At 45.3% G+C, this 18,319-nt stretch overlaps 1 pseudogene; it reads left to right on the top strand.

The window, feature by feature from the left end:
• Positions 1–16,433: 16,433 nt before the first annotated feature.
• On the top strand, positions 16,434–16,931 carry Rps20l3 (ribosomal protein S20 like 3; annotated as a pseudogene).
• Positions 16,932–18,319: the final 1,388 nt, after the last annotated feature.

Raw genomic sequence — 18,319 nt, 5'->3', positions numbered from 1 at the left:
GCAAAGGCCCCCCCAAACTTTGTACAAATGGGCTGACAAAAGTACCTGACCCGAACTTCTCCTTCCTGGATCTTTTCATGTTTCTGCCTCAGTATACACCTTACACTCACAATATTTTTCTCTCTTAAAAAAAAAAGAATTTTATTTTTTTAATTGTGTATATCTGTATATGTCTGTGCTTTTTGTTTGAGAGACCATAAGGTTGGAAGGGTAAAGGAGGATCTGGGAGGAGTTAGGGGAATGGAAATATAATTTAAATATTTTGAAAAAAACTTAAATAAGACAGGTGTAGGGGCGCGTGCCTTTGATCTTGGAGGCAGGTGGATCTCTCTGAGTTTGAGGCCAGCCTGGTCTACGTAGTGAGTTCCAGAATATCCAGGGCTACGTAGAGAGACTGTCTCCAGTAAAAATAAAAATAAAATAGTAATTTTACTTTTTAACTATGCATGTCTGAATTTTTTCCCCTGCGTTTGGGTATGTCCGTGTAAGTAATCAAGGGGGTCAGAAGACAGCACTAAATGTCCAGGGTTGTGAACCACCCTATGCGGGTGCTAGGAACTAGACCCCAGTCCTCTGCAAGAGCGATAAGTGCTCTTAACTGCAGAGCCATCGTTCCTGCCTGATGTGCCCCGCCCTGTATATTATTTTTCATTAGCCTTGCAATTAAGAAGCATAGCTAGTTGTTGTGGAATTATAAAATATTAAAAGGTCTCTTATTTGTCCTTCTTGGTTTTTTTTTTTTGAGAATGGATCAACCATATAACTGTTCAGTTAGGAATAACATCCCCATTTTAACATCGGTATACATATTACCATACGAATTATCCCTTGCTACAATGACCACAGTGTCTAGTTCCAAATTATCGTCATTTTTCCCTGGTAATCTTTGTGCCCAGATCACAGCCATGCACAAGTAGACGCTTAGCAAATGCTATTTGGTGATGGGTGTGCTCAATTATGGAATATTCAAAACTGCCCTGTTTTTAAGTCTCTCAAAGAGCAAAACTATTGTAACCTTTATGTACACCTTAGCTCAACACCTGACCAGTTCATCTGAGACGCACACAAATGTGCAATCAAAGCCCAGAAAACAGATGAAAAATATCTCCCCTGTCATGAATCAACCTGTCTTCTCAGAACACAAAACACAAAGGCAACATCCAAGAGGAAGTGAATTAAAAGACGGTGTCCTGAAACTCACCACATTTACCTGCATCGAAACTTAGACAAGCTTCAAAATCCAAATCCTAGGATAATTGCCGGGCAAAGGAGAAGAACCCACATTATTTAAGGGAATCTTCCCGCTCTGCCAAGGTGGAAGACAGCACACACAGATGCATGCACATGCATGTCCATGTGTGTGAGTGTGTGAACGCGTGCACATACACATTATTCAAAGTAAACCAAGAATTAGAGTTATAACTATGTTGCCAGGCAAATCTCATAATTGCTATTCCTGGCTAAGTATTCTAAGTGTTCCCTCAACATTTGCACAGTCACAGTTTATCATGAAGCAGGAACGGGGTAGTGACCTGCCACCGTTGTCGCCTGGTGTGCCCAACCGGGAGAATGGGGGACGGGGGATATGTGTGTTGCCTTAAAACAAAAGAATTCATTTCATCGCTCGCCTTTAACCGCTGGACAAAATGGCTTCTGGTGTGGAACTGTGTGATAAATGTACCCCCCTCCAGTTCTTTATTGCCTCTGTAAATCACAGGACTGACAGCAGTTAATAAGAAAAGCTTTTGAGTGGTTTTGAAGTTTGGCTTTGTACAAATAAAGTCTCATATTAAAGATTTCGCTAGTCTTCAAGGTGTACAAAAAGCAGTGTGCACAGCCTTTCCAAGCTTTTAAACACAGGTCTCCCTTTTTTTTTTCTTTTTCCTTCAGATTTTTTTACTTTGGGGAGGAAAAAGAAAGAAAGAAACCCTTCCAGACACACACGTTGGAAAAACACAAACAAATTCAAGTTTAAATGGCTCCCTGTGCTTGGGGTGTTATGGCTGCAACCGAAATGACAAATTCAGATTTCATAATCTGAATCTTCAACTAAATACCAGGAAAGCTATGTGGAAAAGAGGTTGTTACGAGAGATTTATTAGTACGTGTCTGGACATAATTGTACCTTTGCCTCATTTAGCCAAAGCAAACTTTGAGTTCAGTGTCTAGATGGACAACTCTAAATCCTGCTGAATTGATCAGCTTCGGAGTCCCGGGTGCCGGGATTCTGAAAGCATATTTCAGAGCATAATTGACAGTAAGGGGAGTGGAGTGGGTCCTTCCTCCGTGAGTGGTCCCTTTATCCATGCAGCTCTGGATGCCGTCCCCAGCAAGCGTAGGGACTCCTAAAGGGCAGATTCTATTATCTGAGAGGTCCTAGAGACAGAGCTGAGACACAAAAGGCAAACCACGTCTTTCCCTGATTATCGCCAAATCCTCCGTGGAGCCCCAAACAGGACCAGACTCATTCTTCTCGAAAGACTGCACTCACGTAATAGTGCACAGACATACAATTTTTCTTAATGCATTTTTCCATAGCAGAGAACCAAAGAGCTTGGAACCCACGTCCACAGCTGGGCAACTGTCTGAATGGTAGAAACTGGAGAGCTTACAATCTGGGTTCTCTGTTGCTTTCTTCTTGTTAAACATCAAGTCCCAGAGGCAAGGGGCTTGCTAGCTTTACTGAGGGGTAAGGAGGGAGTATGTATCTATGCACACATCCATGTGTACATATGCAGGTACATGCATGCACACTGTGCAGACATACATGTAGAAGCAACATTTCAGAACAACACACCTCCAGACCCCCTCTTTGACAATAGGATCTCATTAAATGGAATTCTTACTGAAGTGAATTATGCCTAACGTTCCAGGTTGCTTTTTGCTCTCTTTCTGTGGTTTGCCTTGCTCCGGTCTAACTCTAAGCAATGCTTTCCAAATCCATCTTCCTTAACCCATCATCTAATGTGACTAAGAATAAACAGGCAGCCATATTCTTCTAGACCTCTCTATAGAGAGTTCTGACCTCAGTAGACTGGGACTGGAGTCACCTTGGGCTCTCGACAGGACAGGAGCCCCGGTGGCTCAAATCAGTGTTGATTCTTGTCATCTGGCTTCTCTACCGTCACCACAGAGGTGACTGGTCACCCGAGTTCCAGATCAGCATGTGTGCCATGCACGCCATGAAACTCTAGATATTCCTTTAACAGGAAGGGTCACTCTCCACCTCAATTGTTGCCAAGAATGTCCTTGACTCTCTAGTGGAGACCATGAATAAAAACATACCAGGGTCTCAGACGAAACAGGGCATGTAAGGAAGATATCAGGTCTCCCTAAGTGTTGTACGGGTGAAGGCAGGTGAAATGTCCAACACACACACACACACACACACACACACACACACACACCGTTCATAGACAGCACCCTTGGCATTCAAGAACCTAAGAAAGGCAAGTGGGGTGACACCTGCAATCCCAGAATTTGAAAAGCCTAGAGGCAGGAGGATCAAAAGTTCCCAGGCCAGCCTCAGCGCCATAGAGAACTGGCTGCACTGTGCGAGCCTGTCTCAAGAACGTTTTTTTAATTTAAAAAATAAAAAACTGAGAGCAAACAAAAGCAAACCATGATAAGACATGAACAGGCCCTGGGATCTATGAGCATGCACTCATAGGGATTTAGAACAACAAAACCCACATCCAAAAAGGACCAGAAGGGGCTGGGAGGCCGCCTGGCCCAGCAGTGAAGAGCAGGCTCTGCTTTCTGCAAGGAACCCAAACGCAATTATCAGCATTCACATCTGGAGACACACACACACACACACACACACACACACACAGAGAGAGAGAGAGAGAGAGAGAGAGAGAGAGAGAGAGAGAGAGAGAGAGAGAGAGAGAGACCTTGAAATGAAACAAAAGGAAAGACAGAGCACAAATCCCAGTGTTGGTACTCTTCCTTCGTGACATTGCAAATGCCATGTCAGAGTCTCTTTAAATCCATCTATAGGTTTGTGAAGCACTTGCAGGGGAGCCTATGATTTACATTAACCCTTGACTTGTTCAAGCACACGCCAGGAAGAGTGGTTTTCATGTATTCTTTCATTCAGTCCTCGCAGTGGGGTGAGTGGGACTGATGTAAAAGAAATGGAGCCAGGAAACATTCTAAGAGAGACTCCCATCCCAAAGGGTCGGGGTAGGGAGAGATGGACCCTGAAATGCAGCCAGAAAAAGAAAAAGAAAAGACAGCATGGGCAGCACTCACTATTCCCTGTGGAGGGTCGTGTTGGGCATCTGCCAAGCCCAGGTAGCATCGCATGCAAGTCAGAACAGGGCTCATCAAGGAAGTCCTTTCTATTCCTTGCCTTTCCTCCATCCCTCCCGGAAACTCCCACCATAAGGATAATACAGTCAGGGAAGAGAAGTACCATCGGGCAGAGGGAAGCAGCAACCATTGGTCCCCACCTCTGCCACAGGCTTCTCCTACTTAAGCCATGCCAATCTGGAGAAGGCTAACTTGTACTTCAGGTGGGCGTCGGAAGGTTACACAAGTTCAGTTTTTATTAGTGAAACCAAGTCATTCTTATGACAAACGTAACCAGTATAGTTTATAAGTCTGAGACAAGATAGAAAAGCTAAGCATGTGCCTGACACAACATTGGCCCACAGGGCAGGCTAGCTTTGAACCCCACAGTTCCTCTGTGTAAGCTACCACCACCTATAACCTAAAATACCACTGGAGAATCCTAGGAAACCAGCACACGAAAAGGGAGAGGAGGAGGAGCAGGGTCAACGGCCAAATCAGGGAACAAATCTGAAAACACCCACTGCTCATCTTAAGAGATGAGTATCTCAGGGGTCACAGGATCCTCTATGCAACTCCCCAGAGTCAAACGTGGTTCAGCTATCACGCGTCAGAATTACCCTTTCAATCTGGGAACACTGGGCAAAGGAAGAAAAATCGAGCAAGCTGGGGGCTGAAGGGATGGCTTAGCAATTAAATGCACTTACTGCTCTTGCAAGGGACCCAGATTCGGTTCCTAGCACCCACATCGGGTAGTTCACAACCATCTGTAACTCCAGATCCAGGATCTCTGTGTTCTCTGGCCTCTGCGGGTACTCTCTGCGGGTACTCTCCTCTGCGGGTACCCTCCTCTGCAGGTACCCTCTGCGGGTACTCTCTGCGGGTACTATCTGCGGGTACTCTCTGCGGGTACTTTCCTCTGCGGGTACCCTCCTCTGCGGGTACCCTCTGCGGGTACTCTCTGCGTGTACTCTCCTCTGAGGGTACTCTCCTCTGCGGGTACCCTCTGCGGGTACCCTCCTCTGCGGGTACCCTCCTCTGCGGGTACCCTCTGCGGATACTCTCTGCGGGTACTCTCCTCTGAGGGTACTCTCCTCTGCGGGTATCCTCTGCGGGTACCCTCTGCGGATACTCTCTGCGGGTACTCTCCTCTGAGGGTACTCTCCTCTGCGGGTACCCTCTGCGGGTACTCTCTGCAGACACTCTCTGCAGACACTCTCTGCGGGTACTCTCTGTGGGTACTCTCCTCTGCGGGTACCCTCTGCGGGTACTCTCTGCAGACACTCTCTGCAGACACTCTCTGCGGGTACTCTCTGCGGGTACTCTCTGCGGGTACCCTCTGCGGGTACTCTCTGCAGGTACTCTCACCCACATAGAGTGCATGAACCAATACAGACGCCGACACGCACACAAATTAAAAACAAACAAACAAATATGAGTAAATTGAACTACTTCATTTGAGTTATTTTGATTTGGATTCTTTGGAACTCCCTTTGTTTCTGACCCCTGCCCCTTATGAGTGCGTTCACTCAAGCACGTACATGCACACACACACACACACACACACACACACACACACACACACACACACACACATGCACACACTATGTAATTATAGCATGCCAGGCAAGCACCAACACATTTCTTCATTTCATTTCTCATGGATCCAGCCAAAAGTAAGAATAAAAGTTGTGGATCTTGGCCAATCCAGAAGTTCTTATAGTTTTTTTTTTAACCTGGATGAAATAACATTAATTAATCTGAAATATTGGGTGGGCAGGAAGGAGCTGTGAGCCATGGGGTGTCCAGAGGGGTTTGTAAGATTCTGCATCTTGCTGGGGGGGGGGGAGACATTTTAGTTTTTTCCTTGATCTTACACACACATGTGTCACAGTGTGTTAAACACTTCCTAACAAAAATGAAAAAGAAACAGAGCAGATAAGATTTTGTTTTTGAGGGGGCTGGGGATTTAGCTCAGTGGTAGAGCGCTTACCTAGGAAGCGCAAGGCCCTGGGTTCGGTCCCCAGCTCCGAAAAAAAGAACCAAAAAAAAAAAAAAAAAAGATTTTGTTTTTGAGAAGCTCCCTTGGACTTCCCCGTAAGCACACGGTGCTGTTTGTGTTGCTGGTCTACTGCAAGCCATCGGCCACCGACTGATGTCCGAGGCTCTTTACGGAAGCCACCTCCCCATTCCCTAACCTAGCATCTCCCTGTCCCATGGTTCCCATCCCTATCCCATCCTCCCATGGGGCAGGAGCTGTACCGGTCACTTTCAGAGAACCAAGACTTGCTACTCTCTGTATTTGAGACACCTACAAGAATGGTTTGCAGACTCAATACCTACTCGATGCACTTTAGCACAACATATTTATCCAATTTATGAGTTAATATAGGCTAAACATGCACATTTCAGTCATATCTGGTTTGCGGCCTCCAGTGGATGAATTCCTTCCAGGTGCACTGAACCACGCTGACATATTGTAAGCGATACCCACCAGCGTTTAAGCTAGGTTTCTCTCCTGGCCCGTGAATGATTGCCACAACTGGAGACACGAGCTCATTTGAAGGAGTGAAATGAGCTCACCAAACGATCATTTAACAGACCTCGCATAATTATCAATTTCCTCTCGAAGCTAACATTTGCTAAAAGAAAAGGGGGGGGGGGACTCTATTAATAATCAAAACACTTGACTTTCTGGATCCATTCCACTTAATGAGGAGAACTGTGTTCTCCGGTCTTGGGTTACAGCCAGGTGGTCTCTTACCAGGAGTCCTTTTCAACTTCTAATCACAGTTCAACAACTGCGCTCTAAATCGTACACAAGTATTGATATTTGCAGTTAAATGATATCAAATGTCAATGCAATCAGCTTATAAGCAGGCTTATAGAGAGGCTCTGTGCTTCTGCCCCTCTTTGATTAAGCAGTAATGTGGGCCATATCCCCTGCCCCTCTCCCAGCTGATCATCGCCATAATACCACAAATATAAAGTCAAATGAGCATAAGAAAGAAACGGTGAAAAGGGAAGGAGAAACAAAACAATTTGTGAGCGCATCCTTTCCGTGTGTTATGCAGAGTATCAACATGCTAGAGTCTGGCATGAAAAGCAAAGGAGACTATCACATAGAGAGTTGTTTTAACTCGGGATCACAGGAAGCCATTAAGAAAGTGGATCATTGTCCAGAATGATCCCATCCTGCTATCTGTCCCTCCAACGTCCTGGTTGCTGGGATTTTAAATCTTTCTGGCTGGTTGTAAAAACCACGAGCAACCCGGTAGCGTGACTGGTCCGTGAGAGATCTGCAGGAGCAAGGTCAGTGGGGCTTACCGGTACGCTGGCCCACTGCTCCAAACTTTATATCTCTTCTGTCCCTCCGTTATTGCCTGACATGATTTAACAACTGTAATTCCTTATTTAATGATGTCAAAGGTTTTTAGGAAATTGACCGTATTTCACCAACGATATATTTCTTCTTGATTACGGAGTGGTTAAAATGATTTTAAACCAAGACAGCAAAATAAAGCAGTAATAAAATCAATAAAAGGTGCTTAAAACATTCCTTCTATTAGGTAATGGCATTTAAAATATCCGTAGCTTGTAATGGCACTTAGGATATGCCCAAAAATCAATGAGCTAAATTACTTATTGAACTAGTTAATTTGAACATTGAGTTTTTTATGTATATTGATAAAATGGCTACAGGATACTGGCAAGTAGCGATACCACGTCCATGGTCAGATGGCGCCCTCTGCTGGAAATACCTGTTAAACAATTTGTTTTCCAGTTGCGGAAGATTTAAAAAAAAAATCTTAAATATATAACTCCAAAACATTACTAAGAAAACCTACTAAAATTCATCAGAATAGTACAAATTTATTCATCCATACACTCTCTTAAATGGCATCTAAGTCGGGCATGGCGACACACATGTCATCCCTTAGACACTGAAACAAAAATTTGAAAGTCAGCCTGAGCCATACACATAGTGAGTCCCTGGCTCCTAAAAAAAAGGATCTTTCTTGCAGAATAAGACATTGTACATTCAGTATCAAATAGCAGGTAAAAGCCAAACTTTAACTATTTCAATTTTCCCTTCCTAATTTCCTAAATATTATCCTAGGGCTCCGGTATTAAAAATGAGATTCTAAGAGCCTGCACTTCTTCTCTTTGATGTCAGAGTGAAGGAGTTTAAATTTTTAAGGTGAAAGCTTAAGTCTGTGCTCAAGGAAAAGTCTCTATTCTCAGTAGTTTAATTGATCATAATCAAGCTTGAACTGTCTTCGAAAAGGCGGTTTTAAGCAGCTGAGGTATCACACAGTAAAGAGCTTCTCGTTCCCGGCCAGGAGTTCTAGAAGACTCCCCTCAGCTATTGCTGCCCCGTCCCTCTAATATCTTCTGTGTGAAATGCTAAGTGTTGTGAGAAAGACACCTGCTCTGCGCTTCCCCTGCTAAGCCTTACGCCGCTGGTGTGGCGCTCCAAGTCACCCGCCTCTTTCAACTCCAGCTACAAAGGAGCTTCAGGAATTAGGATAAAGGGGTTATTTGACAATAACCAAAAATGGTGTATAGTCCCCTTGAGAGAATAACCCAAAATATAGCATTTTGGTTTTGAAGGATATCATTAGTCCGTCTACACATCACTCACACTTTTGCACAGGTCAATTGGGTTCAAATAAAGGATCTATTTTTTAAAAAAAAAATGTTACGTAGTAACGAAGGGAAAGTTGGAGTTTATGTTTTGATCTTTGTTTAGTTTTAGGGAGCAGGTTCTCGCCCTGTCGTTTATGTGTGAACGCACATTCTACTCCACTCAGGCTCCCAATGGCTGTCATCACAGGGTGCACTACTGTGCCTGAGCTAAAGGGAATGTAATCAGAGAGCTTTCCATGTGTGCATTGAAATCGTATTCTATAAGCATTGGAAATGGTTTGGTAAGTTTATTTTTGATATATTAGTGTCTATGTGTATGAGTGTGTGTTTGTCTGTATATGTGAGTGTGTGTGTGTGTGTGTGTGTGTGTGTGTTTGGTGTGTCTATGGTGTCTGTGTGTGGTGTGTCCGTGTGTTTCTGTCTATATGTCTGTATGGGATGTGCCTATGTGAATGTCTGTGTGTGTGTGTCTGCATCTCTGTGTGTCTCTGTATAGGTGTCTGTGTGTATATCTCTGTGTGTCTGAGTGTGTCTGTGTGTGTCATGTGTGGTTTGTCTCTGTATGTTTCTCTCTGTGTGTGTGTGTGTGTGTGTGTGTGTGTGTGTTTGAATGTGTCTCTGTGTGTCTGTGTGTGGTGTATCTGTGTGTCTCTGTGTATGTGTCTGTGTGTCTAAGCGTGTGTTCCGAGTGTGTCTATGTGTGTCTTGCGTGGTTTGTTTCTCTGTGTGTGTGTGTGTGTGCCTGTATGTATGATGTATGTGTGAGTGCAGATGCATTGCACACATTTGGAAGCCAGAGAATCGCTTTGTAGAGCTGGGTCTCTCCTTCTGTTACTTGGGTTCCAAAAGTTTAATTCAGATCATCAGGTTTTGTGGCAAGCATCTCTACCTGCTGAACTATGGTTTTACCAGGCCTATTTGATTGCCATTTCACTTTGACAGGCAAGCACGACACCTTAGCTAATTGGATAGTAGCGCGCACAGGTAAAGCCAGCAGTCAGAGAGCTGAAACAGAAGAGTCAAAGAGTTCTAGGCCAGCCTGGCTATATAAAAAGACTTGTTGAAAGCTGAGGGAAAGAAGAAGAGATGGGCTTAGTGGTGAGCACCAGCATCTGGAGGTAAGGAAAGTAAGAAGACCACAGTTCCAAGGTTATCTAGCTAAGAATGAATCTGTGGCCAACCTTGGCTACATGAAAGGAAGGAGAGAAAGGGGAGTAGAAGGCAAATCCTACCCAGTGCGGCACTGCTCAGTCACAGCCACAGTTCTAGGGGAGCCTAGAGACATCCTACAGGCTGCACTCTGGCCAATGCGCAGCTTAAACCCGGAAGTCTGCCAAGCAGCTGGGCCAGGACGCCGAGGCTTACCTCCCTGCTCACACTGATTGTCTCAGTTCTCCTCCTTCTTAGACCCAAGCCATTTGCTCTCTCTTTGGGACTCACTCTTGGTATTATCCAAATTAGTATCTCCTAAACTATAATACTCCACACCCCCAGATAAAGCCATTTCATGCTTAACAGCCCCGATGTTGGTTATCAGCTTGTAACTGGTGCCCAGACCTTGGCACAACTGACGCCATGTTAGAGGCACCATTCTGACCCGAAACCCCAACACACAGGCCTCAACCCCCGCCAAAACTAGAACAAAGACCTGGCCCTTAGTTCCAGGAAAGGCCGTAGGTATACTAACCTCGCTTTTTGACTTCTGTAGTTCTGTTCCTTTATATATATATATCCAGGATATGGGGTTTGTGCATAAAAGACAAAGGGCTGTAAAGCTCAGGACAACTTGATTTGGGAGAGTTCCATTGCAGCTGCTGACCGGCAAGACTTTCTTTTTGGCTTTAAGAGTGTCCATGTGTGACCTCCAAGTGCTAACCTCACACCAAGCTGACAGTGCTCTGATGGCCTTTTTTTTTTTTTTTTTTTTTTTTTTTTTTTTTTTTTTTTTTTGGAGCTGGGGACCAAACCCAGGGCCTTGCGCTTGCTAGGCAAGCGCTCTACCACTGAGCTAAATCCCCAACCCCCTGACTGCCATTTCAAACAGAAGAAATTGCTGAAGTTCAGTGGACGATGCACTGGATTCTAATATTTGACCCATCCAATTCTTGTAGGGAACAAAAAATATGAAGAGGTTATTTTTTTTTCTTTTTTTCGGAGCTGGGGACCGAACCCAGTGCCTTGCGCTTGCTAGGCAAGCGCTCTACCACTGAGCTAAATCCCCAACCCCAAGAGGTTATTTTTGACAAGCGTTTCTCCCCTGCAGTACTATATAATTGACAAAATTATATAGACTTTCAGGATTTGATGTGAGATTTCGGTACACACACACACACACACACACACACACACACACACACTCATACACACTGTAAAAATAGACTGCCACCAATTCATTCACACATCCAATCCTAATTGTGTCTGATGAGTGCGTTCCAGAGCCCCCACCCCCACTCCCTTTGAGATAGGGTCTTAAGCTGGAAATTTAAAACTCGACAGATAGTCCTACAATAGAATACATCATGTGGAAGCGGGATAGGCAGACAGGATGGACAGACAGACAAGGTTTGAAAACTAGTGCTGATTTTTTTTGGTTGGCTGGGTTGGGTTGAGTAGACCAGGCTGGCCTCGAACTCAGACATCTGCTTATCTCTGTCTCCCAAATGCTGGGACTAAAAGCATGTACCACCATGCCCAGCACTAATGTTGAGCTTAGTCTTGGTCAGGAAAACTTCAGTTTGCAAAGAGTGTTGGTTATGGGAGGCGCTCACGATGGCTCAAAGCACTGAGAGTAAGTGACTGCTGTGTGCTTAGCCCTGATCAGAACATCTGTGTTACCTCCTCAGAGGCCGAGGGCACATCACAGAAGGAGAAAGACACAGTGTCCTGGAAATGGACAGCTATACAATGGTAGTGAGTTCTAGGCCAGCTGGGACTACGGTGTGAGATCCCGTCTCTAAAACTAAACGAAATAGGCTAACGAGAAAACTCAGCAGGTAAAGACACCTACTGCCAAACCTGAGGATCTCAGTTCAATCCCTGGGACTCACACGGTAGCAGAGAGAACGGGTCTGACCTCTGCACACGTGCTGTGTCGTTTGTGCGCATACATACACGCATACATACATGTATGCACACAAAATGGGGGGGTGCAACAGAAAATGTTTAGGAAAAAACAATTACAAAAAAAAAGTGGGCTCAAGGCTCTCTAGAACATAGATGAGATTAATTTACGGACCCAGAAGGGAGCTCAGCAGCAGAGCGCTCGCCCAGCATGGGCAAAGCCCAAAACGTGAACAGCGGTTCTCGTTTGTTTATTTCATACTAATTTAATGAGTTGTTTTTATTAAAATTGGCACCATGTTTAACAGAAGGAAGAGATAAATTCAAAATAAAGATCTATCAAGGCCCCAGCTGATACTGCTCCCAAAGCTGTGCGCCCCTGGGTCCTCTTTTCCTGATCTCTGCTGCAGGCCCTCCGTTCGCAGGCTTAGTAGCTCATTTTAATCACAGCAGCTTCCAACACCGATCTTGAAGGAAAAAGGGCTTTTCAGCTGGGCGGTTTCCGACCGTCTGTGCACCGAGGGCTCTCTGGGCTCCATCCAAGAGAGGTGAGCTGGGCTTCACCCTGAGACGCTTGCAGGCCATCGCAGCACAATGCGAAATGACTTTCTAACGCACGCAAAGCTTCCTGCAGGGAGTTCTATCTCCTGGACATGAACAGAAATTGCTGTAATTTTGTTCAGTTCTTTTTTTTTCTTTTTTTTTTAAAGATTTATTTTATTTATTATATATAAGTACACTGTAGCTGTCTTCAGATACACCAGAAGAGGGCATCGGATCTCTTTACAGATGGTTGTGAGCCACCATGTGGTTGCTGGGAATTGAACTCATGACCTCTGGAAGAACAGTCGGGTGTTCTTAACCACTGAGCCATCTCTCCAGCCCTCTTTTTTTTTCTTAATTTGCAGTTAAATGAAATTTGACAACAACGAGATGAATAACAGCCACATTAGGATCCAAGGCCAACACACCGGGCCTGTACAGAGCCAAAGACAAAACAGAAAAAACAAAAACAAACAAACAACAACAAAAAAAGAAAAACAGAGAAACCACTTTAATGAATCAAATTTGCTACAACAACCAGCCACTGGAAAGATCAAGATGGTCACAGGTGCAATCTTAGTGGAAAGGATCCTTAAAAAAATACTATTTTCAAAATAAAAATACATCGGGCAAAAAAAATAAATATCTGATAAAGGCAAAAGTATCTGTCACCCTTTTTCTTCTGGGCAACCTAATATAAATACCAGGTAATAAAAATATAAAATTCTTCTTCCCTGTCATAAGATAGAAGGATGGTAACACTCTAACTACCAAGCTCTTAGCATGCTTCTAAAACCACGCTAAGTCCATCATGCCAGAGACCTGTTGCTACGACCTGCACCCATCCCCCCTTCTGAAAACCACCCCCTTGCAGCACAGTTGTTAGAATGCTCACCCAGCATGACCATGGACATAGGTTCAATCCCCCAGCACCACCTACACCAGGCATGGTCATGTTTGCCTGCAGTCCCAGCATCTGGGAAGCAGAGGCAGGAATATTAGAAGTTCGAGGTCACCCTCAGTTACACAGTGAGTTTGACACCTACATAAAACTGTCTCCCAAGGGGTTGGGGATTTAGCTCAGTGGTAGAGCTCTTGCACAGCAAGCACAAGACCCTGGGTTTGGTCCCCAACTCTGAAAAAAAAAACTGTCTCCCAAAAATAAATGAATAAGGGCCAGAGAGGGGTTGGTGCACGATCATGAAGACCAGAGTTCAAATCCTAGCCCACGGGTTGGGGATTTAGCTCAGTGGTAGAGCGCTTGCCTAGGAAGCGAAAGGCCCTGGGTTCGGTCCCCAGCTCCGAAAAAAAAGAACCAAAAAAAAAAAAAAAAAATCCTAGCCCACCCACAAAAACCCAGGCATGGTGGTGAGGTTGTTGGAGACCATAATAACCTCTTTGACTTTTTATGGCTTTTACCCCTCTCTCCCCTCATCGGGGTCTGTCTCTGTACTGTTATACCACAGAGATCAGAAAGGTTGGGGAGCCCACTCTTCCCCAGGTAATCAAGACTTCTAGAGACAGACACCCTAATCCCTCCACCAGGAGCAGCACATAAACAGTTTTAGTGACAGAGAAAGTGGGGAGAGGAAATCACTGGATGGGATATCCTAACCCCAGATAAAACCCCACACTTTCTTATTGCTACTGGTCCCCTCACATCTATAAGATTTGTCAATAAACTGCACTGAGACATTTCCCTGTCTTTTAATTCTTCAATGGAGGAAAATAGGCCACAAGTTAGCCAGTATGTGTGGGGTGCTCCTAGAACCCTGGTGCTGAGGAAGCTGAGGCAAGAGGCTCTCTGAAGCCCACTGTCAAACTAGTCTTACCTGATTGGTGAGAGCCAGGCTCAGTGAGACACCCTGTCTCAAAGGGTAGAGAGAGTGGAAAGATGGCTTAGCAGTTAAGAGATACCAACAACCTCTTGGGGCACCCTTAGTTAGGGTTTGCATTACTGTGAAGAGACAACATGACCAAGGCAACTCTTATAAGGACAACATTTAATTGGGAACCTTACAGGTTCAAAGGTTCAGTCCATTATCAACAAGGCAGGAGAATGGCAGCATCCAGGCAGTTGTGGTGCAGGAGGAGCTGAGAGTTCTACATCTTCATCTGAAGGCTGCTAAGAGAAGACTGGCTCTCATGTGGTTAGGAAGGGGGTCTTGTTGCCAACCCCCATAATGACACACTTCCTCAAACAAGACCACACCTACTCTAACAAGGCCACACCTACTCTAACAAAGCCACACCTACTTCAACAAGGCCACACCTACTCCAACAAGGCCACACCTACTCCAACAAGGCCACACCTACTCCAACAAGGCCACACCTACTCTAACAAGGCCACACCTCCTAATAAGCCACCCACCGGGCCAAGCATATTCAAACCACCACAGGCCATTCCAGGAGAGTCTGAAGCTTTCTCCTCACCTCTGAGGGCATTACACTCAAGTGCACAAACACTCAGATACACACATATACACATCATAGCTTTTAAAACGTTTAATAAAATTATTTTAAAATGGGGGCTGGGCGTGGTGTGGTACATGCCTTTGATCCTATCACTCAGGAGGCAGAAGCAGACGGGAACTCTGTGAGTTCAAGACCAGCCTGGTCTACACAGTGAGTTCCAGGACAGCCAGGGTAACACAGTGAGACCTATCTCAATAAAATAAAATAAGATGTGGGGTGGTGGTGCACGCCTTTAATCCCAGCACTCGGGAGGCAGAGGCAGGTGGGTCTCTGTGAGTTCGAGGCCAGTCTGGTCTACAGAGAGAGTTCCAGAACAGCCAGGGCTACACAGAGAAAGTCTTGAAAATAAATAAATGAATAAATAAATTATTTAATTAATTAATTAATTAAATGAAACAAAATAAGATGGAGAGCAATAGACGAGGATCCCTGGCTTGATCTCTGGCCTCCACTCAAATGCACCTAACATGAATGTTCACCCATGCACACACATGTTTGCCCACACAGAAAGAAAGGAAGAAGAGAAGAAACTCATCATTATCAGTCAAAGACAACCACTTCGAGCCATTTGATATATTTCCTTTCAGTAATTTTTTTTCTGAAACGTGTTCTATTAAGATTTCGCATTAACATTTGAACATTTACGCAATATTATTTTTAAGACAAGAACGCTGTGTTTGTGGCATTGTTAAGAGCCCCGCCGCCCATCACTGGAAAGCACCATGTGCGGCTAAGCAGGAGCCCTGGGGAGTTGGTTGCAGGCTACCTGAAGGCTCAGGTTCCCTCAAACAGAAGACAGGACCTAAAGCATTCAGAACCAACCTAAAGATCAGCACGGCAGGGGTTGGGGATTTAGCTCAGTGGTAGAGCACTTGCCTAGCAAGCGCAAGATCCTGGGTTCGGTCCCCAGCTCCGAAAAAAAAAAAAAAAATCAGCACGGCTTGCACAAAACTCTTAACCGTGCTAATATTAATTTACCAACACGGGGCTGGAGAAATGGCTCAGCAGTTAAGAGCTCCGACTGCTCTTCCAGAGGTCCTGAGTTCAATTCCCAGTAACCACATGGTGGCTCACAACCATCTGTAATGAGGTCTGGTGTGTCTGAAGACAGCTACAGTGTACTAATATACATTAAATAAATAAATAAATAAATAAATAAATAAAAATTTACCAACACTCCTGGAAAGAATCAAAACCAAAACATAAATGTATTAAAGGTTTCTGAAACCATAGCTATGGATTAAACCCAGTCAACAAGCACCTATGACTGAGAGATGTGTGCCTAACGCCAGCCTTCCTTGAGATACAGTCAGTCTGTTTTCTGTTTCTATCCCAAAACATCAGAGCCCGGGTTCTTTACAAAGAAAAGGGGTCGGCTGGGCGATGTCTTATGGGTAAGACATGAGGCTATGAATTTAGATCTCCATATAAAAAGGCAGCTGATTTTTCTGAGCCCCGGCGGTGCATGCCGTGGAGCTTTCTCCAGTCTGCTCTGTCCTGACTCACTGCTGTTCGCTCCTGCTGAGGAACAAGTCGGTCAGGAAGCCGCACCTCAACCATGGCATTTAAAGACTCCCGTGGAGCCCGAAGTGGCTATTCACCGGATTCGAATCATGCTCACCAGCCGCCGCGTGAAGTCGCTGGAGAAGGTTTGTGCGGACTTGATCAGAGGCGCCAAGGAGAAGAATCTGAAAGTGAAAGGACCGGTGCGCACGTCTACCCAGACACTGAGAATCACTACCAGAAAAACACCTTGTGGTGAAGGTTCCGAGACGTGGGGTCGTTTCCAGATTAGAATCCACAAGCGACTCATTGACTTACACAGTCCTTCTGAGATTGTTAAGCGGATTACTTCCAACAGTATTGAGCCAGGAGTGGAGGTTGAAGTCACCATTGCAGATGCCTAAGTCAACTGTTTAAATAAATTGACTTAATTGTTGGTTTTTGTCTTGTTTTTTAAAAAGCCAGCTGATTAATTCCAGGGCTGGGAGGCAGAAAGATGAGTAGCCCAGGAGTAGCCCAGGAGCAACCAGTCTAACCAATTAGCGAGCTCCAGGTTCAGTGAGAAATGCTATCTCAAAAAATAGAACAGAGGTCCGGAGATGGTTCCGCAGTTTTGAGCACTTGCTGTTCTTGCAGAGGACCTGAGCTCCCAGCACACACATCAGGCCCAATAGACCCGACGCCCTCTGCTGGCCTTCATGGGTAACTGCACACATGCAGTGCCATAAGACAAGCAGGCACATACACAGGAAATAAAAGTAAATCTTTTCAATGGGCTCTGGAGAATGGGTTGGTGATTAAGAGCATTTGTGGAGACTCCTGTTTCAGGGGATCCAATACCCTCTTCTGGCTTCTCGGACACCAGGCATGAATGTGATACACACACACACACACACACACACACACACACACACACACACACACACAAATTAAAGGAAGGAAGGAAGGGAGGAAGGGAGGGAGGGAGGGAGGGAGGGAGGAAGGAAGGGAGGGAGGGAGGAAGGAAGGAAGGGAGGGAGGGAGGAGGGAAGGGAGGGAGGGAGGGAGGAAGGAGGGAAGGAAGAAAAAAAGGAAGAAAAAAGAAAGAAGGTGCATTGTGCCGAGTTCTTGAATATAATTATGTAAGTGTGCTGGGGCCCTGGTCCTTGAAAAGATTCCTGAGCTGAAACTTACTGGATGTGCGAGGGATGTAAAATGCAGAGCAAAAACCCACGTGACTGTACCAGAGCATGAATGAGGGCTCAGTGACGGAACTCCGAGCACGATTGTTCACAGCGCTGACCCAAAAGCCAAACAATCCCGCTGGAGCGCTGCCTGTGATGCTCCCTCATAGATAGAAGGGTGGGGAGATTCATCGGATCCTCATCTGAGCATTCAGCCACTCCTCCCAGATACCTATAGACAATTCTTCCCTAATTGCACATGGTCTCAGAGGTCTCAGGAAAGGGGTAGAGTCTATGGGCTAGGAGAGCCTAGGGAAGGGGTCTCCATCCATGCAACCATAGAGACACCAACATCCATGCTAGGCAAAGACTTTTCCAGGGTGGCTGCTTTGGGGTCACCCATGGTCCTGTCAGTAACCCTTCACCCCAGGCTCTGTAAACAAATAAGCCAAATTAGCTCATTGGTCCCCTCGAGGGGACTCTGGTAAAACTGAACAATTTGAAGAAGGGGTGACAGTACCTAGTCCCCTCCAGGGGAAAACTCTCTCAACATAGGTAGTTCATAAAGAAGCTAGAGCAGGCAGGGACCAGAGAGTCACGAAGCTCTTAAAACGGCACAGCAGCAGCTC

Source organism: Rattus norvegicus, chromosome 19 (assembly GCF_021556685.1).
Source record: "Rattus norvegicus strain SHRSP/BbbUtx chromosome 19, alternate assembly SHRSP_T2T, whole genome shotgun sequence".
Lineage (NCBI taxonomy): Eukaryota > Metazoa > Chordata > Mammalia > Rodentia > Muridae > Rattus > Rattus norvegicus.
Note: the sequence above shows the minus strand (reverse complement) of the source record. Positions and strands in the feature narration are given on the sequence as shown.